The 24,562-nt window shown below is 43.3% G+C and overlaps 1 long non-coding RNA gene and 2 pseudogenes across 1 annotated transcript in view; 1 reads left to right on the forward strand and 2 right to left on the reverse strand.

Moving 5' to 3' along the window:
• The window catches only part of LOC134912667 (uncharacterized), a 70,125-nt gene that overhangs the window by 27,567 nt on the left and 17,996 nt on the right, over positions 1–24,562 (forward strand). The window lies entirely within an intron of this gene.
• Positions 4,441–4,559, reverse strand: LOC134949881 (5S ribosomal RNA; annotated as a pseudogene).
• LOC134940011 (5S ribosomal RNA) lies at positions 8,193–8,313 on the reverse strand (annotated as a pseudogene).

The raw sequence follows: 24,562 nt of genomic DNA on the forward strand, positions 1-24,562 counted from the left end.
GGGGGCAGGGGGATCCCGGTGACTGAACTGGCTGGTAGGTTCTAGGTGGGGGGCAATGACATCGATGGGCACAGTGGGCTGGTAGGGGGCACACAGAGAATTACCCCTACACACTGATATACCACCTCTGTACCCCCACACTACACTGTTGATTGCCCCCTGCCATGGGAACTGTTCACTGGTACCGGCCTTGAGATAAGTGGATGGAAGGTACAAGGGGTAGGACGGGGTGCGGACCTTTACCTGAGGTCAATTATGGAGATCTGGGTGCAGGCAGTGATGAGCAGGATGCTGGCCGCAATCACAGTCTCGAGTCAGATGGCTGGAGGAGCTGGAGACCTGGGTGCTGGCGGGGAGCAAGACGCTGGCTACAGTCACCACAGCAAGACGCCGGCCACAGTCACATTCAGGAGCTGGAAGGGAGGAGGAGCTGTATATCCGGATGCAGGCAGGGAGCAGGATGCCGGCAACAGTCACAGCAGCATGACGTGGGCCGAACAGGGGGGACTCAAGGAGGATGCACGCTGAAAACTGCTCCCAACTGGCCACCATACAGAAACAGGAATTGCAGTTTAGCAACAGGACTGCACCACCTCTGCCCGTACTGCAGGGGCCGCGGAGGTTGGAGCATCCCATTTTCCCCACCAGTGTTGCTGCACTAACAAGCTTCTAAACAACATGGGGGGCACATGCCTTGGTGTCCCCCCCCCCCTGAATCCGCCACTGGCGATGGCCCACTTTTCTGTCACCGCTGTTGCTGGGGAAGGAAGAGGCCAGGATCTCCATCAGAGGACCATGGCGAGTGGATACGGTGCAATTGGAGTTCCCAGTCACTTTCCGAAGAAAAGGACACAAAAAAAGTAAAAAAACACATGTCAACCTTTTTACATGTCGACTTTGTTCATGTTAACCTATTTCAGGTGTCAACCTAGTTACATTCAACCCTATGAGCCACACCCATTGCTGACGCATGAGAAGAGCCTCCTGAGAGAGATCACATTTGCGCACTAGTATTTGCTGCCAGTGATTAACCAGTGACCAGATCTCAGTGCACAATCACATCTGTGTTTTTTCTTACTCTCCCATTTTTTTCTTCTTTTTACAGCTACTATCACCAGCTATGAGCCAAAGGGAGTTAACCCAGCTGCTTGGAAATGGAGGAACAAACCATAACATCGGTGAGACATGGCTGAGGTAAGGACGCCGCAGACCATCCAATGGTGGACCATCATTGGGACGAAAAAGAGCTGGACCATCATCAGAAAGAGCAAGAGATGAGCCTAGTGCCACTGAAAATCAGGCAGCTGCGCCGAGGACATCTGCATGTCTGACATTGAAGTTAGAATATAAATGGCTGTATCATCCTGCCACCTTCCTTTCCATGTCCCTTGCCTGACACAATGGCTACAGATGAACAGCATTTGTCCTGTGTGCCGCAAAAGGTGCTACGACCTGGACATTTTATTCCATCTTTTCTGAAGGACACCAAACAGAAGCACCCAATCTAAACATCAAAAGTACATAGGGGTGAACTTTTTTCTTTTTTTTTTCTTTGTTGTAAGATCAATGGGGGTGATTCCGAGTTGTTCGCTCGCTAGCTGCTTTTAGCAGCATTGCACACACTAAGCCGCCGCCCTCTGGGAGTGTATCTTAGCTTAGCAGAATTGTGAACGAAAGATTAGCAGAATTGCGAATAGAAAATTCTTAGCAGTTTCTGAGTAGCTCGAGACTTACTCACAAATAGCGATCAGTTCAGTCAGTTTTGTTCCTGGTTTGACGTCCCACACACACCCAGCGTTCGGCCAGCCACTCCCCCGTTTCTCCAGACACTCCCGCGTTTTTCCCTGGCACGTATGCGTTTTTTCCGCACACTCACAGAAAACGGCCAGTTTCCGCCCAGAAACACCCACTTCCTGTCAATCACACTACGATTACTTCAACAATGAAACCTGATAAATTTAAACGTCAGAAGGTAACTAAAGTAGTCTTACCACATTCTGACCATTTGGTAGACATACGTCAGGAACCCTGGTCTTCTCCAGGAAAGAAATTCCCCCTGTCTAAAATGATGCTAACTCGTTATCCTCTCTCCGCTGAGTTGTGTAACAAGTGGGAAAATTGTTACACAACCGATGAGCTGGTGGATTCCCATGTCACCCGTCTTGTGGTGTCATCTACTCTGCTTGTCACCACTGTCACCTCACTGAAGGAACCGACAGATAAGCAAGTCGAAAAGGATACCTGAAATCTATTTAGTCCCTTACAGGTGCTGTACATAGACCCACTATAGCAGCCTCCTGGGCCGCAAAAGGAATTGAAGCATGGGTTCAGGCATTAGAGGAAGAGCTGCCTCAGGATATATCTGACATCGCCAGACAGTACCTGTCTCATATTACCACTGCCTCCCACTACATTCAGGAGGCGTCCTCTGAGGCAGGTGTAATGGCGGCCAAAGCGTTGACTACGTCGATCCTGGCTCGCCAAATTCTGTGGTTGAGGTCATGGAAGGTGGACCTGGACTCCAAAAAGACCTTGGAGGTACTCCCTTTTAAGGGAGACATCCTGTTTGGGGGGATCTGAATGAGATTGTAACTCATTTAGCGGCTGCTAAGACTGCTTTTCTCCCAAATACTAATCATTCTGCACAGAAGGCAAAGAGTACCACTTTCGTTCCTTTCTATCTCAACGGAAAGCAAAAGGTCAGGCATAGCCTAGACAAGCTCGTGCTCCCAAAACCTCTAAGCCCAAAGCAAAACAATCCTGGGCTGCCCGTCAACCTGCTTCCAAACAAGACAAGCCTGCTGCATGACGGGGGTGGGAGTCCGACTTCTGGGAGTCCGACTTCTGCAATTCACCCAGGTCTGGTTAAAGACCACTTCAGACGCATGGGTGCGAGAAGTCGTCTCTCACAGGTACGTAGTCTCTTTCAAGAGACGTCCCCCTCGCCAGTTCCGAACGATGGTTATCACTTTGGACCCATTGAAGGCGCAAGCTCTACACCTGGTTGTGCGTTCCCTCCCGATACGGGAGTGGTAGTGCCGGTACCCCTGTCCCAGAGAGGCTGAGGATACTACTCGACCCTTTTTCTAGTCCTGAAGCCCAATGGGTCTTTCCGGCCTATGCTCAACCTCAAATCACTGAACAAATTTGTGAGATTGTCCAAGTTCTGTATGGAAATGATGCGCTCCATTGTACTGGCCATGGAACCCGGGGATTATATGGTATCCCTGGATATACAAGATGCCTATCTGCATATACCTATTGCCATATAGCATCAGCAATATCTGCGGTTTGCTATTGGCAACCTTTATTATCAGTTCCAGGTTCTGTCGTTTGGACTGGCCACGGCCCCTCGGATCTTCACCAAGGTTATGGTCGTGATGATGGCTCCTCTGCGTCGTCAGGGAATCAGGATCCTGCCATATCTAGACGACTTTCTGATCCTGGCGAACTCCCAAGATGTCCTCCTCAGTCATCTACAACTAATGGTAAATTTCCTACAAGCCAACGGGTGGCTCGTCAACTGGAAGAAGTCCTCGCTGGTCCCTGCTCGGCGCATGGTGCACCTGGGGGCACTGCTGGACACACACACAGCCAAAGACTGTTTCTGTCTCCAGAGAAAGTCCTGAAACTTCAGGACAGGATTAGATACTTCTTCTCTCGCCCAAGAGTGTCGATACACTCAGCAATGCAAGTACTAGGCCTCATGGTATCGGCGTTCGACATGGTAGAGTATGCTCATTTTCATTCCCGCCCTCTACAGAGGTTAATCCTTTCCAAGTGGGATGGCCTGCCTCATTGGATCAGGTCTCAAATGATCTCCTTGACTCTGGAGGTTCGTCTGTCACTGAGCTGGTGGCTACAGGACCAGCAGTTGGGCAGGGGCCGTGCCTTCTGGAATCCCAACTGTGTCCTCCTGACTACGGATGCCAGTCTGAGGGGTTGGGGCGCGGTGATGGAGCAACACTCTCTCAACGGTCGTGGGCCAGGGAGGAATCTCTCCTCCCGATAAACATTCTGGAATTGCAGGCAGTGTTCAAGGCATTATCTCTTGCCCTGGGGAATGTGGTCTTAAGAAAAGAGCAAAAGACAAAGAGCTGCTATATGCCTTTTCCAGGGCACACTTAGAAAAATATGTGATAAATTATGAAAATATGAGTGAATTAATACTTAACTTTTATTGAGATATACTTACTAAAAGGGAGGAGGCAAATATGGATAATTTATTACAAATTTGAGGCAAATAAAAAAATTTGGGAAGGCGAAAATATGTTTACTCCCTTTGTTATCAAAACTTACTTTATTTCTGGATTGAAAAAGTGTTAATGGGAGTAAATATGCTCCATTGGGTTCAGCTATCCCATGTCAGAATATCCAAGTCAAACAAAATGCCTGGGGCTGCACAAAGAACTGGAAAGGCTCAAATGGATGAGAATAAAATACCTACGGTACCTAGTATTCCCTGGTGGTCTCCCAACCGGGTACTGACCAGGCCCTGCAGTGTATGGCTTCCAAGATCATACGAGGTTGGGCATACTCAGTGCGGTTTGACCGTAGGTGAGTAAATCTCCAGTTTGTGCAATCAATTCCAGTGTGTGGTTATTTCAGGCAAATATTGATAATTGAGATGGTCTGACAGGGACTACCCCCCTAAAAGAAGGAGATATGAAATGATACTGTGCAGTGGAAAAGCACACCGTATTCTAATGGGTGTCTTTTACCCCCATATGGGAATCCTACCAATAATAACTCCTAAAGGTTTGTACCTCTACTGAATGTTCCTATGATTAGATATCACATCATAATGCTGCTATATATTCAAATTGGCATAAGGAAAAGTAGAGACGTTTCTCAAAAATGACAAATGATGTTTGTTGCACTAAGTATTGAGATATCATAACAATAAATATTAATTTAGAAAAAGAGGGGTAGCGCAAATAACCCCTTGAAATAGGCACTTCTGATATTTGCAGCTACATGCCGATAGGTAATCTATGTAAGGGGTGAATATTACCCCCCACTGTGTCTCTGAGTTGTTAGGGCACGGTGGAAGAATAATTATGCTGTGCCTATATAAGAGCCCCCCCTGGTGGAAATTGGAGATCCGATTATAATACAATTGTAATAGTATACCTCACTGGGTGTGCGGTTCAAACCTTAATGCCTGCATGCATTGGTGGGCAGTGTGAAATCTGAGGTGTCCCGCAAGTGTGGGTAGAGGTTTCCAGCCAGGGAGAGTTCGAGCTGTGGAGCCGATGTCCGCGGTCCGTGCGACCGGAAGTTCGGACGCCGGGACCGGAAGTTGACGTACGTTTCGCTCTGGGAGCTTGATCACCTGATCGCCTGCTCCCAGAGCTCTCTGCCGCCTTATTTAAGTTGAGAACCAGCCTGTCAAACACTGAGATGTGTGAGGAGGTGTGTTTAAGGCGGGTCAGCTGGGACTAATGTGAACAGTTTCTCCTGCTATGTTTATCCAGGCGTGTGCCGAGGATGTTTCTGCAGGGAGACTGAATAAAATTAGAAGTACTGGTGTAGATACTTGTAAGCTTAAAACAGTAATAAGACAAGTTTGGAGACTTATACATTGAGTGAAAATAAAAATTATTCATGATAAGGGACTGCTGTTATAATATTAAAGTCCATTTAGACATGGATCTATAAGAAAGGAGATTTGTAGATAGCTGAAACACCTGTTTCGTTAAGACAGTTGTTTTATAAGAGATAATTTGATGTCCTGGTTATTGCTTATATTAACTGGTCTATATGTTTATCAGACCAATAACGGATTTCGATAAGTGGGTGTAGGGGTGTGAATAGGTGTGTGAGGAAATGCATATGTGAGTGCATAGGGAATCCTGGAGGGGTAAGGGCTATAATGTTAGGAGGAGTAGTCACAAATGTGGTGACTGTAAATGCTGATGAATGGGTTGGATGGGGGGACAGGAATGTGACAATGGGAATGAAGGGGGGGAGGGGGGGAGTTTTTAGGAAGAAATTAGAGGGGGGGAGGGGGGAGGGGAAGAAAGGGGGAAAGGGGGGGGAAAGGGGAAAACAAAGGGGAAAGGAAAGGGGAGGGTGGGGCGGGATGGGGGGGGGGAGATTGTAGAGGAGGGGGGGAAAGAAGATGGGGGAATGGGGGATAAAAGCATGAGTGCCCTATGTCAGTGAATGAAAAGAATGTGTGGGGGAAAGGATGAGGAGTGAAAAGAAAGAGTGTATATGTGTGCGTGTAATGGTGAAGCAGGGAAGGGGAGGGGAAGATGGTGGGTGGTGTATGTGTGAGTAGAGGACTGGGAAGGAGAGGGGAAAAAAAAGGGAAAACAAACGTAGGGGGAGGGGGGGGAAGGGATGTGAAAAGTGATGAGTGTGTGAATGTGACCAACCTTGAGATTGAGTGCGCTGGTATGGGTGGGAACAGGAAAGGGACTGTGGTAAAATTGTGATGAGGAAATTGGGTGTATGTGGGGAAATAATGGACAATGGAGGGGTGTAATAATAGTGAGGGACACTCTGTGCTGATGGTGAAAAACACTTGAATTCTGGGTGGGTGTGCAAAATGTTGCAATATAAGTGAAAAAGACCCCCCTATATGGCCTGTCACTATCTTATTGTGTGGGGTTGGTGCAGGTATTGGTGGGTGATTATTGTTTTAAAGATCTGATTAAGAGTTGGAATATTATGCTGGAGCATTAATCTTGCAAGAAAACACCGTAGTTGAGATATTCATTAAGACCTTTTGGGGCCACCGTGTTGTTTATCTCTTGCCCTGCCTGTGGTACAGAACAGCCCTGTTCAAGTATGATCAGACAACACCACCACGGTGGCATACATAAACCATCAAGGCGGCACTCGAAGCAACATGGCAGTGATGGAAGTGTCAAAATCCTTGGTTGGGCAGAATGCCATCTGCCAGCCTTATCGGCAGTATTCATTCTGGGTGTCCTAAACTGGAAATGTACTTTCTCAGTCACCAGGACGTGCACGCCGGAGAGTGGAGTCTTCATCCAAAAGTGTTTCAACTACTAGTGGACAAATGGGGCCTACCGGATGTAGACCTAACTGCATCTCGACACAATCACAAAGTTCCGGTCATCAGATCAAGGACCAGGGATCCTCAAGCAGCGATAGTAGATGCACACTCGGTTTCATGGAACTTTCGGCTGCCCTACACGTTTTCTCCAGTGTCACTCCTGCCCAGGGTACTACGGAAGTTCAAACAAGAAGAAGGAACACTACTTCTAGTCGCTCCAGCATGGGCTCAAATGCATTGGTTCTCAGACCTGCACAATCTGTCGACAGAGAACCCCCTTCTACTGCCTCAGCGCCCGGACCTCCTCGTGCAGGGCCCTTGTCTCTACACAGACCTGGCCAGACTGACTTTGACGGCGTGGCTCTTGAAGCATCATTCCTGAGGGCCAAAGGTTTCTCTGAGGTGGTTATCCAGACTATGTTGAAAGTCCACCAAACCGACCTCTGCCCAGATTTATTACAGGGTTTGGCATTCTTACTTCACATGGTGTGCTGATAAGAATTATGTCGTCTCTACATTCAGAACTGGCTTTTCTGTAATGAGGCCTTGACTTAGGTCTCCGTCTGGTTCACGTATCTGTCTTGTCAGTATGGTTTCAGAGAAAAATTGCGTCTATACCCGACATACATACTTTCACTCAGTGCATACTTAGGATTAAGCCTCCCTATGTCCCTCCTGTGGCTCCATGGGATTTGACTGTTCTACTGAAAGCCCTATGTAAACGTGGAAAAAGAAAAGAAGAAGACTCTTTTTGGGAAGCACTCATATACAGATAATGTTGTATGACTGGATGTCACAATAACTAACTAAAATACAATACTTTAATAATTCTCATTAAAATTAATTATTGAGGAGTTCAATGAGCGCCAATATTTGTTAAATGGTGACATTGCGAAAATATAGAAAATTGTATATAGATTACAAGGTACAGATACCTAATATAGGCCGAGATGGGTATATCTGTGAATTTGTGAACAGACAAACCAACTGTAGGACAACCTGTGGTCAAAAGAATTGCTCATTCAGTGTATATATATATGACCATCATTTGAAAACTGCTGTACATCCCAAATGGGAATTGAATCCTAGCAGGTAGTTGAATCATAGGTCATAGCCGAGATGTAAGACAGTGCTCTATTTTAGTGACAAAAAGGGTGGCAAATATTTGCAGTACCAGGGTGTTCCTTGGTGGTCTCCCATCCAAGTACTTAAACCGGCCCTCCACTGCTTGGCTTCCAAGATCAGATGAGATTGGGCATCTCCAGTGGGGTATGACCGCAGACCTTATGCTTACCCTTGTCACACTGTGTCCTAATTGGGCACAGATAAGAGCCGATTTGCGTTATTATGTGAACCACAGGTCTCGAGGCAGCTGATTTGGTGTAGAAAAGATCAAGAGTTTTTTTCTCTCAAAGATATAACACAAAATTCAGATACCCATCTAAATTTTCACGGTTAAAGCAGTCGCAGTACAAGTAGAAAAGACATCTATGCTGCACAGATATTTCATATGAATATCAAGTAACAATAATTCTAAATTATAATATTCTTTTAACTATGCAGAGAGGGAAACCTCCAAATTTGGTCTCCAAAACATCAATAGATGTATGAAAATACACTATGGATTGTGCAAAAAAAGTAACATAAGCAGTGAAATCTTCAACTCTAATGCCCCATCATAAATTATTTTTAGGCAATAGGAAAAAAACAGACAATATACCATATATATCATCAGCTGGATTTCTGCATTACAAAAAGAGAAAGCATTTGTGTGTTTGATAAGCTCCAAAAGATAGTAGATGTATCTGCATCCGCTGTTTTGGTAGCAATATAGACCACACTCTAATTAACACTTGTTCACTTACTGGTGATGATTGACTGTCACTTATGCATATAGTAAAGTAATCTATGTGCCACGTAGATATGAATTTTTCGTGCACAAAGAGGCAAAAGTGCATGTATCAAAAGTATTACCTAATCCAGGTGTACATTCATTACGTTTTGTCCTACTTGTATAAGGGAGATGATAAGGGAGATCCTGATGTATGGAAGGTGCTGGCCGCGTCTGCCCGCGTACTGCCCGCTGCTGTGCTCCGGCCGCACTGTACTTCCTGTTAGGCTGGTTCCCGTAGCGACGAACTTTGCCGTGATCGGCTGGTTGCGGTCACGTGTGCGCACCACGTGACCGTGAGGTTGTTGCCTCTCTTCCTTCTTCCTGACGTACGTTTCGCAAAATAGCTTGGTCACTGAAAGCCCTGCAAGAGGCTCCATTTGAACCTCTTGAGTCAGTGGACCTCAAATAGCTCACTGCCAAGGTCCTGTTCTTGCTGGCTATTGCCTCGGCAAGACGGGTGTAGGACTTAGGCGCCTTGTCCTGTCGTCCACCCTATTTGATTTTTCACCATGACTGGCCAGAGATTGTGGTTCCAGCCTTTATCTCTTCAGACTTGTCTTTCAAAGAGCGTTCTTTGGATGTGGTAAGGACTCTCCGTATCCTGACACTTCTCAAAATCCCAACGGTCATAATCCCGAATATAAATATGAGAAGGAGGGTTAGGCTGCAGGTAGGGAAAGTTAGGGGAAGGAAAGAGGTAGGGTTAGCCTACTTATCAAAACGTGCCGGTATTCTAACCATCGGAATGCCACTGTCGGTATTCGGACTGTCGGGACCCCGTACCCAACTCACATACCACCTTCATTGGCATTAGGTAATGTAATACCAATCAATGGTCCATAACTTCCTTTGAAATCATCTGCATCTCTTTCAAAATTAGCTTCAATGTCTCATCATATATTTGAGTAATATTATCATGCCGCATTGTCAAAGGAATTATAAATGAAAATTATTTCTTAATACATCATCTACAGTACATATTTACTCAAGTAACTTTTCCCAGATCTATTTCTCTGTCTGCACTATAGTATATAGTGGGTAAGAAATACCACACAAGGCATAATTCCCATGATCTCCATATGATAACCACTTTTACTTCCACAGAGATAACAGACATTAATTGGTAAAATAAATTGGCAATGGTGAATAGATCTGTTCTTGTGTCAAATCAGGGGAGTATCCACCCAACTATCTTATCTCTAGTATTATTTATACCTTTATTTAAATTTTTTGCAGTCTTAGCAGGGGAGAAATTTTATATGTATATTTGACATTTGGAAACCATTGTCAGACTTCCGGGCTTTTAGTATTCATAAATACCTATTTTCTCCAGCATTTCAGCTGGAGAAAAGACATTTGTTCTCCCTTTTTATAGAATTGAAAACTAAACTGAAGTTTAGGAATTCACTGAATTTTCTCTTTTTTTAAGAGATGGGTCTTTTCATGGCTTGAAGCATCTCCCACACCGCCCCCATAGGATTCAATAGGTAGTGATCAGCTATGTGATATATGGAGAATAAAAACTTTTCTCATCTTCAAACTTTAAAAGATAACACCATTTTTATTAGGTGTTAACTAGAAGAAAGCTGAAAAAAACATCATTAATCGTGCATACTGTAAATATTAATAAAACAAATAAAAAACATTTTTTGATTTTTATATTAGCTTATTCTGCTTAGCCTGAACTATTTTTTCCTACCATTCTGTATCTGCTTCACACTATTTTGTCACAACAGGGGCCATTTTATATAATAGATATACTGTACCACTCTTGGGTGTGCAGTCGTGCTCTCATATACGCACCGCACCCCCACTGGCTTTTCTATAATGGGTGCAGTGTGTGTGGTGCACACGGGCCCCTGGTTCCAGGGGGGCCCACACCGCACTGTGAATGCCAAATTGCTTTCTCACAAATATTTAAAATGCCCGCACTAATATATATTGCAGACGCCAGGCGCATCTTATTACCATATACGATAAAAGTGCGCTATACATCGCAAAACACTGCATCCCATAAGAGAAAACAATACACCCACACATTATCTGAGTTCCAAAGCTCATTGATGTATATATTTGTTATTAAAAGGATATGGATTCAATATATTACAATGTACAGTATACCTATAGTTACAACTCATACAGTAAGCAGTTAATACATACAGTTACATACAGTTACAGGCCAGCAATACAATACCATTCCCTCAATGCATCTTATGTCTCTCTCTCTGTAAATAAATACAGGAACTGATCTGCCAGCAACTCCTTCATCCTCTGAGAAAAAAATAGGAACTGATCTCCTGTGTGATCAGCAATGTGTTATCTAGTTTTTGGGGGAGGGAACTTACTCATTCATGATGAGTCACCAGTCTCTTTGTATATGCTAATCAGGTTCAGCCTTGAAGACATCCAAAGGGCTGGCCTGAGCTTCCTGTCCACTACCTGTTTGGAATATCTATTGTTCTAATAAAAGTGATTTTAGCTTTTATACATTTAATCATAATTATTTGTTGCAATGTCCTACAACTTTATAACAAGTATCAAATGAATCTACACATTAATCTGGTTGCTTAAATACCAAATATGATAGGTGTATCTGATTTCGTTCAAATAATACTACATTATATAATTTTAAATCATGATGTCTGGCGCTTGATATTATTATAATTATGTACTGTATGAAAAACTGTTGAATCCATCTCTGTGGCATGTCGTGTAAATGCGTGTTACCATATATTGCTGAGCTCGCTGTGCGTATTTGCAAGTATAGCGACTTATATGTGTGTAGTTTGTATGTTCTTTTTATGTAATATTTTTTACTTCGACAGTCCACCCTTTGGCAGCAAACAATAACTGCCATCAATTATTAACATAAGAAAAAAAAATATTTCATACAATAATCGGTGACCTAGACACAAGTATGTATTAATTTTGCAAATCAGACACTTGTCTATATTTGGGGAAGACAGGGAGGAGGACGAGACATCCTCTATATGCACTCGGCGGTCACGGGACCACTGGTTGGGTGTGGGACAACATTCAACCTATAGAGTATGCTGGGACAGTGCTTTGGCCTATAATGTCTTATTTGCAATGAACATTTCACACATACATGTACCTACGTCTTTGTACACTGATGTTTGGATCCGATTGAGGTTCTGCTGGGTAGACTAAGAAGATACAAACCAATCGTGACAGTGACATATAAAATTTTCATGATCTACATATTCCTATAATTTTCTGTGTTTCCATTTCTGGAACGTATGTTAGGTCTGCTTAATCATTGAACAAGGGTTATAAGTAGTGTCCTTCCTAAATAACATAAACCTTCGGCGTTCGGGGAGAGCCACTCATAAACCTTTCTTAAACATATATTAATGAGCTCTTTATCTGCAATGTGTGAATAGCCATAGTCTGATTGTTCCTGATTACCTCTGAACTCCATAACTACTAGACCTTTGATTTTTCTCTGATTTTAACAAACTGATCGGCTAATCCTGGGATCCTATAAGGAAATCACTCCTTCCTCCAGAACCAGTTCCTGTCCCACACGCGACTCCTCATAAAAAAAAACCTCACAAAAATAGAATAGCCTGAAAGAAAATGTTTGTCAGCGGGAAAGAGAGAAAAGAGAAATAGAACAAAACAACTCTTGTTCATAACAAATCAATTACAATGACTGGTCTTTCTGCAATCCTTTAGTATGCTCAGGTAGTGTTCAACAGTGCCGCCTCTCAGTCTTCACGGAACAGAGTCTCTGGTGATACTTTTGCGATCTCACTCTATTTACGAGTTCCTCCCGGACTACCGACTTTCCTGCAATGGGAATCGTGGACCCAACTCTCTCTCTCGTCTACTTTCACTGGGATAGTGCTGTAAACAAAACTTGGTATGGTCCTTCCCACCTGTCTATTAGGCAACCTGAGCGTAAGAACAATCACACAGTCTCTTGGTTCACAATCAAGACAGTTAGTATTTGGCATACCAGCAATCTACAGTTTCAAGTTCTTTTGTCAAGTTCTCAAATGCTGGCTTATCTCAATAAGGTACTGTACTGTCACCCCATTGGTGTATCTCTGATCATTGTGCGGATCAATCATGACATGAGGTTGTCTTCCAAAAACAACCAAAAAGACACAAATACCAAAACAAAAACATAAACCAATTTCGAAGAGGGTGATTCGTTGAGTGAAGATCTGGGAGTGGTTCCGAAGCTACATAATACATAATACTAGTGGCAGTATCTATGATCACAGTAGTACAATTTCAAGCTTTGCTCCTACTTCTAGGGGTACCATTATCTACACACAAATTTCTGCGCAATTTTTCTTTGCGGTAAACACAGTAGCATCCGTGGCGGCAGGAAATGCCTCTACCCAGTTTGAGAAGACATCAGTGCACACCAATACATAACAATAATTCCTAAAGGGTGTTAACTGTACGAAGTTGATTTGTATTTCCTGAAAAGATCCGTCTGCAGGAGGGATATTGGATGGCTCTGTTGGTATTGCTTTACCAATATTCTTCCTCAAGCAAGCAAGACAGGTCATTGCTCTCTAACCTGCATGAGAATAGAATCCTGGCGCACACCAGTAGGCTCTCATCAGCCTGCACCTACCCTCTTTGCCTAGATGAGTCAGACCGTGTGCCACCTCAGCTAGACTTGGAAGGTATGCTCTGGGGGCTACTGGCTTACTGTGTCCACCTGTCCACAGTCCTGAGGACTCCTGGCCATACCCCTTTGTCCTCCAGACTGCCTGTTCCTGTAGGGAACACAAATTTTTGTATCTTAATTTAACTATCGTGTGTTTGCAATGTAGAGTACCATGAGCATAACTCAAAAAAAAACATCTCTAGAGGAGAGAAAGTAGAAGAAAATGAAAAAGAAAATGTCAGGTTTGCCATTCACCAACAGGCATATCAGTGTCTATATAAAATTTCCCTTCACCAGTATTCCCATTATCCACCCTTTGTGCATGACAAGGCACACTGCAGTAATACTGGTATTATCGTGCTGTTGAGATATACTGGGTTCGGGCAGAACTCTGAAGGACCTAGGCATGTGGAGTTTGAACTGTACTTGGGTCCATGTATTGTACCACCCTGTATGAACGCAAAAGATGAAGAGGAAACTGTAGAGAAGCAGAATAGAGGTTGGTGACAGATGAGTTTGTAGAGGTGAAGATTTTATAAAAATTTGACAACTGGTTTGGGCACTACGGGGAAGTGATTCTCTACTTGGTCTACTCCCCTTAAAAAAAAATCTGTGTTTATCGTATCGCTATTGGGACTATCCCAGCCATCAATCCAGTGTCCTGTCCATCCTAAGTTCATAGGGAACCCGGTATCTGTGAGATAATTTCCTCTACCTGTGATCGACATGCATCTAGAACAGTAGAATGCGACATTAGTCTTCGTGGGTGTCTAACATACTTTGTACTTCCTGAGCGGGAGCACAGTATATGTATATAATATCTAACAAAATTAAGTTAATCAGGGGCCATTTCTGCTAGGAAAAAGAAGTAAAAGTTTAGAGGCCCCATCTTAACCCCAGCAAGTTTTGTCAAAGGGTAATGTTGCATTTATTTTGTTCTTCCCATTAGCCGAATCTGTGTTTTCTATATGGCTTATGATTCCTTACTATATGTCCCTTGGTCCCGTCTATGTGTTTAATAATGTGGCTTGTGTTTTCTGTCTAGGGGATCTATATTGACTATGTGTCCTACTACTCCTACAATCTCTGGCAAAATCCCCTTCCTTCCTACAAGTGTAACATATTATTGACCATTTGGGATCTGGGGTTTGGACTGATGGGTATTTCCTGTATGTGCCAGTATACTTACCGTCCTCAACCTCTCCACCTGTTGTTCTCTGCGCCTAGCACTATTCTTGTGAGCCCGTCCATTTGCACAGAGACAGCCACCTCCCATTTGCCGAATTAGTGTTTACCAGTGGTCTTATCCAGATGGAGAGTTTTCTATTACTGCAAGAGACAAAAACAAACAAAAAAAAGTTTAACAAGCTTCTAGGTCATGCGAAGTATTCATTCAATCCTTCTCATCCCGTATTAAGGGTCTGTACATGGGCCAACAAACATTTCCGAGCTCATCTTGACTAGGGGCATTACTAGGAATGAATACTTCTTATATGGTAACTGAAAGAAATACCCGGGGTTTAACTTGTCTCTGTCCGCTTTCCTACTGGCAAATACTAATGTGCGGACAGGTTTTTCTCCATTTCTGACGTTACTTTCTTGATTTTTTTTTTTTTATTGGTTTTGCTATATATGTACACGAATGATACCATACTTACCTGTTCCACTGGTCTCAGCTACTTCCCCCACAGGCTACTGCTCTTCTTTTACCGGTTGGATACTCCTCTGGGTGCATGAGAAATGGCTGAAAACAATCAGGTCACCTTCTCCTCCTAAATAAAACTTCAACATTCATTAGTACATATATAGGTTACAGTCATATTTTTCATATTTTAATTATTTTCTATAGTTTGTATGCTGGCCGTAACTGCTTCCACATCTACATATGGCGGTGTACTTGCATTCTATTTTTTTTTTTCTCCCTACTTGTTTATTGTTGCTACAAGTTCAAGCAGTTCTTATATTTCCATTCTTGTCTAATATGACTTTGGTTAGACATACCACCTGCAATACCTTAGGATCAAACTCACCAACCCATTTTGCTGCCACAGGTTTAAACAATTTGTATGTCTGACCCTTTGTTTTCGGGATTTTATCAGACATATCCTTATCCTTAAGTTCTGCAATACCTCTGGTTCAAAGCTGCTCACCTTAGGGAATGGTACCCTATCTTTGTCAGTCATACATAACCATTCATTGCAAAAAGCCTCCGTGTGTGAACCATACTTTTCACACATAATAAACCTTGCTGACCCTCTCGGTCGCAATTCTGACCATCTCGGTCCCGAGTCTGGCCTTCTCGGTCCAATAGTGAACACCGCGTACCCAGTGAGGCCCTATCGGTTTCTATTTACTGGAAGTGTTAGGAGTGACTTACCTTTTCCAGTAAATATCCGCCGCTGGAGATTTTCCTGAGAGAGACAAGCGAAAACTCCCTATACACTTTTTATACACAAATCACGCTTGCGTATGCTCTATACAGCGCTAATGATACCGCGATTTTACGCAAAGCTCGTAAAAGGGGTATCAAGTTGCGCTATGTATTGCCCCCCACAAATGCGCGGTCCAATCGCACAACGTATAGGTACTTGTTACCTATCTGCCATACAACCACGGGTCAATGTACAAACTGTTACCCTCAGCTCGGAGCATAACAAAAAACCTTTTTACTTCAATACTACACAATGCACAATTCTCTATTACGCTCCTCTGCAAATCTCCTCACAATTTGCGTTTTAAGCCTTATACTAACGTGAGTCAGCCGCCTCATGCCACCAAGCCTCCACTTACTTGATGTACCACACTACGGGATCCCAAATTCCCTGGGTTCAATATCCACTCACTCCTACGTTCGCTCACTCAAATACACTTTGGTTTTTCTGTACAGAAAATTTCAATTCATTCAGATAGGCAGCTCTACCCCAGAGGCAATACAGTTTAAACAAAAGTTTTATACTAATCTGCTTTAGAAACTGAGTAGTTTTGTGCTATTGTATTAAATGTCTACTATCCCACCTTTGAACTAAACGACACTATTGTATAGTTTGTACTTAGCGCCTGCATTCTTACGCACTTTGCGTAAACACGCGACCGTGCGTGTCTCTTACGCTGCGTGCGCAGTCCTGTACTTTGTCCGAGACACGTGTACAAAACCCTGCGTCCGCAATAAAACAAATCACACAGCTCTATAAATGTGAACAATACTAATTACTATTGCCCACTAGACACAACTTGTTCTGTATAAACTTTTATGCAGACCTGCGTTTGTGTCTTTACACTTACTACCTTAAAATACTGTTATTTCAAATTTACCTATATAGCAACAAATGTATCCTATTTCACACAGATCTATAATGACTCTAGCAATAATCAATAATTTAAATGATATGATTCAGATTGGATAGCTATCTTGCAGAACATACACTGATATAAATATACACATAATTATAATAATATTATATATATATGTACCATTCACTGGTCACCTATGAGACACCTTACCTCTTATTTGCATATCAAAGCTATTTGCTTTTCCACTGCTAAGAAAAAGCAGTTACACAGGTTAATTTGCATTTCAATGGCTATCCTCCCTGTAAGCAGATTCTACAAGTCTCTGAAGGAAAAAACAAAACCAACTCTTTCCTTCTTCTATCTGTGTGCAATTTTTTTACCCCAAGCCAAGCATTTATCTCACCATTTACTCTCACTAGGCCCAACTGAAACTATTTGTAATTGACTATGGCATGGGTTAAATGCATTGGTAACTCATAAATTGTGCTTGATGTGACCAAGGAAACTGATTATTCTGAGCAGACTGAAAATCAGCTATTTAGAAAATGACCTTCCTAAAATGGCCACTGCTCCTCCCCCTTCCACATCCATGAGGTTTACACAAAATGGTGGACAGGTCATGTGGTTAGTCCAAAATGGAGGACAGACCATGCGGCTTCCTTTGTCACAAAGAAATCACACATTATACAAGCACCAGAAGTTATTTTAGGCCTGAGTAAAAAAAAAAAACTATATCAAGGCTATGCAGCAACTTTTAAATGTACTTTTAACCCTACTTAACAGATAAACAATCCAATCTGAATCAAGCACAATACAGGTTGAGTATCCCTTATCCAAAATGCTTGGGACCAGAGGTATTTTGGATATCGGATTTTTCCGTATTTTGGAATAATTGCATACCATAATGAGATATCATGGCAATGGAACCTAAATCTAAGCACAGAATGCATTTATGTTTTATATGCACCTTCTACACACAGCCTGAAGGTAATTTTAGCCAATATTTTTTATAACTTTGTGCATTAAACAAAGTGTGTCTACATTCACACGATTCATTTATGTTTCATATACACCTTATATACACAGTCTGAAGGTCATTTAATACAATATTTTTAATAACTGTGTGTATTAAACAAAGTTTGTGTACATTGAGCCATCAAAAAACAAAAGTTTCACTATCTCACTCTCACTCAAAAAAGTCCGTATTTCGGAATATTCCGTATTTCGGATATTTGGATATGGGATACTCAACCTGTATGACTTATTTGAACTTTGTTTTGCAACAATAAAAATACATTTTAGCATCTTAAATATCATGAGAAACGCATTGTCCCTTGAAATTTCATATCATTGGCTTACTGATATCACAACAATACATGTGGATGTTATTTTCATCAGCGTCGCGATGCGTCCATTGGAGCCGGTCGATTACAGCCGCGTTTGTAATGTACAGTGCATCATTAAGAACCTGATATCCCTCCTCTGTGAATGCCAAATTGCTTTCTCACAAATATTTAAAATGCCCGCTCTAATATATATTGCAGACGCCAGGCGCATCTTATTACCATATACGATAAAAGTGTGCTGTACATCGCAAAACACTGCATCCCATAAGAGAAAACAATACACCCACACATTATCTGAGTTCCAAAGCTCATTGATGTATATATTTGTTATTAAAAGGATATGGATTCAATATATTACAATGTACAGTATACCTATAGTTACAACTCATACAGTAAGCAGTTAATACATACAGTTACATACAGTTACAGGCCAGCAATACAATACCATTCCCTCAATGCATCTTATGTCTCTTTCTCTCTCTGTAAATAAATACAGGAACTGATCTGCCAGCAACTCCTTCATCCTCTGAGAAAAAAACAGGAACTGACCTCCTGTGCGATCAGCAATTATCTAGTTTTTAGGGGAGGGAACTTACTCATTCATGATGAGTCACTAGTCTCTTTGTATATGCTAATCAGGTTCAGCCTTGAAGACATCCAAAGGGCTGGTCTGAGCTTCCTGTCCACTACCTGTTTGGAATATCTATTGTTCTAATAAAAGTGATTTTAGCTTTTATACATTTAATCATAATTATTTGTTGCAATGTCCTACAACTTTATAACAAGTATCAAATGAATCTACACATTAATCTGGTTGCTTAAATACCAAATATGACAGGTGTATCTGGTTTCGTTCAAATAATACACATACATGACATTACTTCATTATATAATTTTAAATCATCATGATGTCTGGCGCTTGATATTATTGTAATTATGTACTGTATGAAATAAGTGTTGAATCCATCTCTGTGGCATGTCGGTGTAAATGCGTGTGTTACCATATATTGCTGTGCTCGCTGCGCGTATTTGCAAGTATAGCGACTTATATGTGTGTAGTTTGTATGTTCTATTTATGTAATATTTTTGACTTCGACAGCACACATTGCACCCATAGAATATACTTACCCCTCCGGAGTCCCGCAACGGAGGCCCTGCTGTGCTAGCACAGATCACTTGGAAAATGGCCGCCGCTGCCATTTCCGAGTGATTTACGCATGGCACGGGAGGTGTCCCTGGGAACAAGGCACAGGCACTATGTTATGCCAGTGTCTACTGCTGCTGGAGAGGAGGGGGACCATGACGGAGGCTGCACATGGGTCACCTCCTCTCCTAAAACGCCCCTGCGCACCCCCCACCCCGCCAAGCACACAGCCGGCTATCATTTGGGATCCCTGCCCAGCAACAGCCTTCTTCCTTTTCCCAGCAATGTGTGCTGGGCTATGGACAGGTGGCTTCTGTCGCTGCTGGGCAGGGATCCTCGAGAAGTACCCAGTAGGGAACAAGAGACAGCATCGCTTCGTAGAAGCAAAGACGATCTCTGGGGACTTCGCTTTAGAGCAATTTCTGTTATGGCATCAACTTTTAATTAAGTAAGGCAAAAACAAGCGATATGTTTCAAACTATTTTCACTCTTTTTACTAAATAGAGCCATTAGACATACAGGGTGAGATTCAAATGTTTGAAAAGTCGGTTGGGTGTCTGTTTTTTCCTGTCTATTAGATAGGAAAAAACAGACTCCCAACTGACTTTTCAAACATTTGAATCTCTCCCACAGTATTCAACCCATTACTTTGTGTGAAATTCACGTTTGTCCACAATAAATATTACCCAACCCCTTGGGAATAACAGCATTATTTAAAGTTCCATTTAGAGTGAGTACTTCTCCTTTATCAACTTTCAGATATTCAAATGTAGGTGATTTACTTTGAGCGTGGTTGTTATTATCATCAATGGAAACACATGTCCTGCAAATAAATTATTCATGTCTGATCCTTCAGCTTTCCTTAATGCCATAACCTCTGTTAGATTTAAAGATACTCCCACTCAGTTCATTAATCTTGTAGACAATGGGGCATGAGTACAGATTCAACGATTTACAATCTGTAACTGCTGTACAGCTGGATAATGTATTTGTATAAACACATAACTCCATTAAGCCGTTGAAGTAATTCAGCATGGCTCATCAGGACAAGCAGCATAGAGACTACAGTATCTACAGTACATCACCCCCCCCCCCCCCATCCTTCCTGTAAAACATATCGTATGTCAAAGGACCAAGTAACAGAAAACCTTAATCCTGGTGGCCTGGTCTGTCCAGCTACATGCCCTCGTGATGTGTTTATTAGGTATGAATTATAGTGCTTCACCATGTTTCATATCCAAAATACCAGTCTTTATTTTGTGTGGCTATATAATGGTCACCTCGTCCAACATCAAAATGTCACATGGTCTAATTTCTTTTGCCATTGCAGGAATGGTAGTTTTCATTGCTTGTATTAGGTGTTTAACCCTAATGGTTACTGAATGCAGGTGGCCTTGGAGCAGGAGGCTGCAGTAACCTCTGAAATGGGATCCAATTACCTACCACTCTCATTCACAACTTTGATTTCTTCAGGTAACACTTATCCTATCCTCTTAGAGTATGCATAATCATTTTCTTCCTCATTTGTTCCTTTAGCAGACCATTCATTCTCTCAATGAGGCCTAATTCCTGTGGATATTTGGGAATGTGTTACAGCTAGTTTACATGGTTGGTGGCTGTCCAGAAGTGAGATCCATTGTCAGATTGTATCTCCAATGGGATACCATAAGGAGTGCAAATGTCATTCAGCATTTTCAATGAAGCTTCCTGATCTGCATGTGCTCTAGGATGCACCACCAGTACATCTGTATATGTAGCAACAGCTGCACCACAGTGCTTTGCTCTTCCCCTTCCTGTAGGGAGGGAAGTGATATCCATTTGCCTCTATCTATGGATCCCCAGTCCCGTCAGAGGCCTCCAGTGATTTAGCTGCTGTCACACATTGGGCTAGATGCATCATCGCTTGGAAAGTGATAAAATGGAGAGTGAGAAAGTGCCAGCCAATCAGGTCCTAACTACCATGTCACAGGCTGTGTTTGAAAAATTGCAGTTAGGAGCTGATTGGCTGGTACTTTTTCACTCTCCATTTTATCACTTTCCAAGCGATGATGCATCTAGCCCATTGTACAATTAATCTCCTTCACTTTGACTCAGTCATTGGTGCCTTCAGCTCCTCTGTATCTTGATTGGGCATGGGCCCATTGTCTCAATTTATTGAGCTTGGACTCATCTACATCTGTCAATTCAGCTGTATGTATTTGAGCTAAGGAATCCACCAATTTAATGCTGATCAATCCAGTAAGAGATTTCAAGTAGAGATGAGCGCCTGAAATTTTTCGGGTTTTGTGTTTTGGTTTTGGGTTCGGTTCCGCGGCCGTGTTTTGGGTTCGAACGCGTTTTGGCAAAACCTCACCGAATTTTTTTGGTCGGATTCGGGTGTGTTTTGGATTCGGGTGTTTTTTTCAAAAAACACTAAAAAACAGCTTAAATCATAGAATTTGGGGGTCATTTTGATCCCAAAGTATTATTAACCTCAAAAACCATAATTTACACTCATTTTCAGTCTATTCTGAATACCTCACACCTCAATATTATTTTTAGTCCTAAAATTTGCACAGAGGTCGCTGTGTGAGTAAGGTAAGCGACCCTAGTGGCCGACACAAACACCGGGCCCATCTAGGAGTGGCACTGCAGTGTCACGCAGGATGTCCCTTCCAAAAAACCCTCCCCAAACAGCACATGACGCAAAGAAAAAAAGAGGCGCAATGAGGTAGCTGTGTGAGTAAGATTAGCGACCCTAGTGGCCGACACAAACACCGGGCCCATCTAGGAGTGGCACTGCAGTGTCACGCAGGATGGCCCTTCCAAAAAACCCTCCCCAAACAGCACATGACGCAAAGAAAAAAAGAGGCGCAATGAGGTAGCTGTGTGAGTAAGATTAGCGACCCTAGTGGCCGACACAAACACCGGGCCCATCTAGGAGTGGCACTGCAGTGTCACGCAGGATGTCCCTTCCAAAAAACCCTCCCCAAACAGCACATGACGCAAAGAAAAAAAGAGGCGCAATGAGGTAGCTGTGTGAGTAAGATTAGCGACCCTAGTGGCCGACACAAACACCGGGCCCATCTAGGAGTGGCACTGCAGTGTCACGCAGGATGGCCCTTCCAAAAAACCCTCCCCAAACAGCACATGACGCAAAGAAAAAAAGAGGCGCAATGAGGTAGCTGTGTGAGTAAGATTAGCGACCCTAGTGGCCGACACAAACACCGGGCCCATCTAGGAGTGGCACTGCAGTGTCACGCAGGATGTCCCTTCCAAAAAACCCTCCCCAAACAGCACATGACGCAAAGAAAAAAAGAGGCGCAATGAGGTAGCTGTGTGAGTAAGATTAGCGACCCTAGTGGCCGACACAAACACCGGGCCCATCTAGGAGTGGCACTGCAGTGTCACGCAGGATGTCCCTTCCAAAAAACCCTCCCCAAACAGCACATGACGCAAAGAAAAAAAGAGGCGCAATGAGGTAGCTGACTGTGTGAGTAAGATTAGCGACCCTAGTGGCCGACACAAACACCGGGCCCATCTAGGAGTGGCACTGCAGTGTCACGCAGGATGTCCCTTCCAAAAAACCCTCCCCAATCAGCACATGATGCAAAGAAAAAGAAAAGAAAAAAGAGGTGCAAGATGGAATTGTCCTTGGGCCCTCCCACCCACCCTTATGTTGTATAAACAAAACAGGACATGCACACTTTAACCAACCCATCATTTCAGTGACAGGGTCTGCCACACGACTGTGACTGATATGACGGGTTGGTTTGGACCCCCCCCAAAAAAGAAGCAATTAATCTCTCCTTGCACAAACTGGCTCTACAGAGGCAAGATGTCCACCTCATCTTCACCCTCCGATATATCACCGTGTACATCCCCCTCCTCACAGATTATCAATTCGTCCCCACTGGAATCCACCATCTCAGCTCCCTGTGTACTTTGTGGAGGCAATTGCTGCTGGTCAATGTCTCCGCGGAGGAATTGATTATAATTCATTTTAATGAACATCATCTTCTCCACATTTTCTGGATGTAACCTCGTACGCCGATTGCTGACAAGGTGAGCGGCGGCACTAAACACTCTTTCGGAGTACACACTTGTGGGAGGGCAACTTAGGTAGAATAAAGCCAGTTTGTGCAAGGGCCTCCAAATTGCCTCTTTTTCCTGCCAGTATAAGTATGGACTGTGTGACGTGCCTACTTGGATGCGGTCACTCATATAATCCTCCACCATTCTATCAATGTTGAGAGAATCATATGCAGTGACAGTAGACGACATGTCCGTAATCGTTGTCAGGTCCTTCAGTCCGGACCAGATGTCAGCATCAGCAGTCGCTCCAGACTGCCCTGCATCACCGCCAGCGGGTGGGCTCGGAATTCTGAGCCTTTTCCTCGCACCCCCAGTTGCGGGAGAATGTGAAGGAGGAGATGTTGACAGGTCGCGTTCCGCTTGACTTGACAATTTTGTCACCAGCAGGTCTTTCAACCCCAGCAGACCTGTGTCTGCCGGAAAGAGAGATCCAAGGTAGGCTTTAAATCTAGGATCGAGCACGGTGGCCAAAATGTAGTGCTCTGATTTCAACAGATTGACCACCCGTGAATCCTTGTTAAGCGAATTAAGGGCTGCATCCACAAGTCCCACATGCCTAGCGGAATCGCTCCCTTTTAGCTCCTTCTTCAATGCCTCCAGCTTCTTCTGCAAAAGCCTGATGAGGGGAATGACCTGACTCAGGCTGGCAGTGTCTGAACTGACTTCACGTGTGGCAAGTTCAAAGGGCATCAGAACCTTGCTCAACGTTGAAATCATTCTCCACTGCACTTGAGACAGGTGCATTCCACCTCCTATATCGTGCTCAATTGTATAGGCTTGAATGGCCTTTTGCTGCTCCTCCAACCTCTGAAGCATATAGAGGGTTGAATTCCACCTCGTTACCACTTCTTGCTTCAGATGATGGCAGGGCAGGTTCAGTAGTTTTTGGTGGTGCTCCAGTCTTCTGTACGTGGTGCCTGTACGCCGAAAGTGTCCCGCAATTTTTCTGGCCACCGACAGCATCTCTTGCACGCCCCTGTCGTTTTTTAAAAAATTCTGCACCACCAAATTCAAGGTATGTGCAAAACATGGGACGTGCTGGAATTTGCCCATATTTAATGCACACACAATATTGCTGGCGTTGTCCGATGCCACAAATCCACAGGAGAGTCCAATTGGGGTAAGCCATTCC

Source organism: Pseudophryne corroboree, chromosome 1 (genome assembly GCF_028390025.1).
Source record: "Pseudophryne corroboree isolate aPseCor3 chromosome 1, aPseCor3.hap2, whole genome shotgun sequence".
NCBI classification, from domain to species: Eukaryota; Metazoa; Chordata; class Amphibia; order Anura; family Myobatrachidae; genus Pseudophryne; species Pseudophryne corroboree.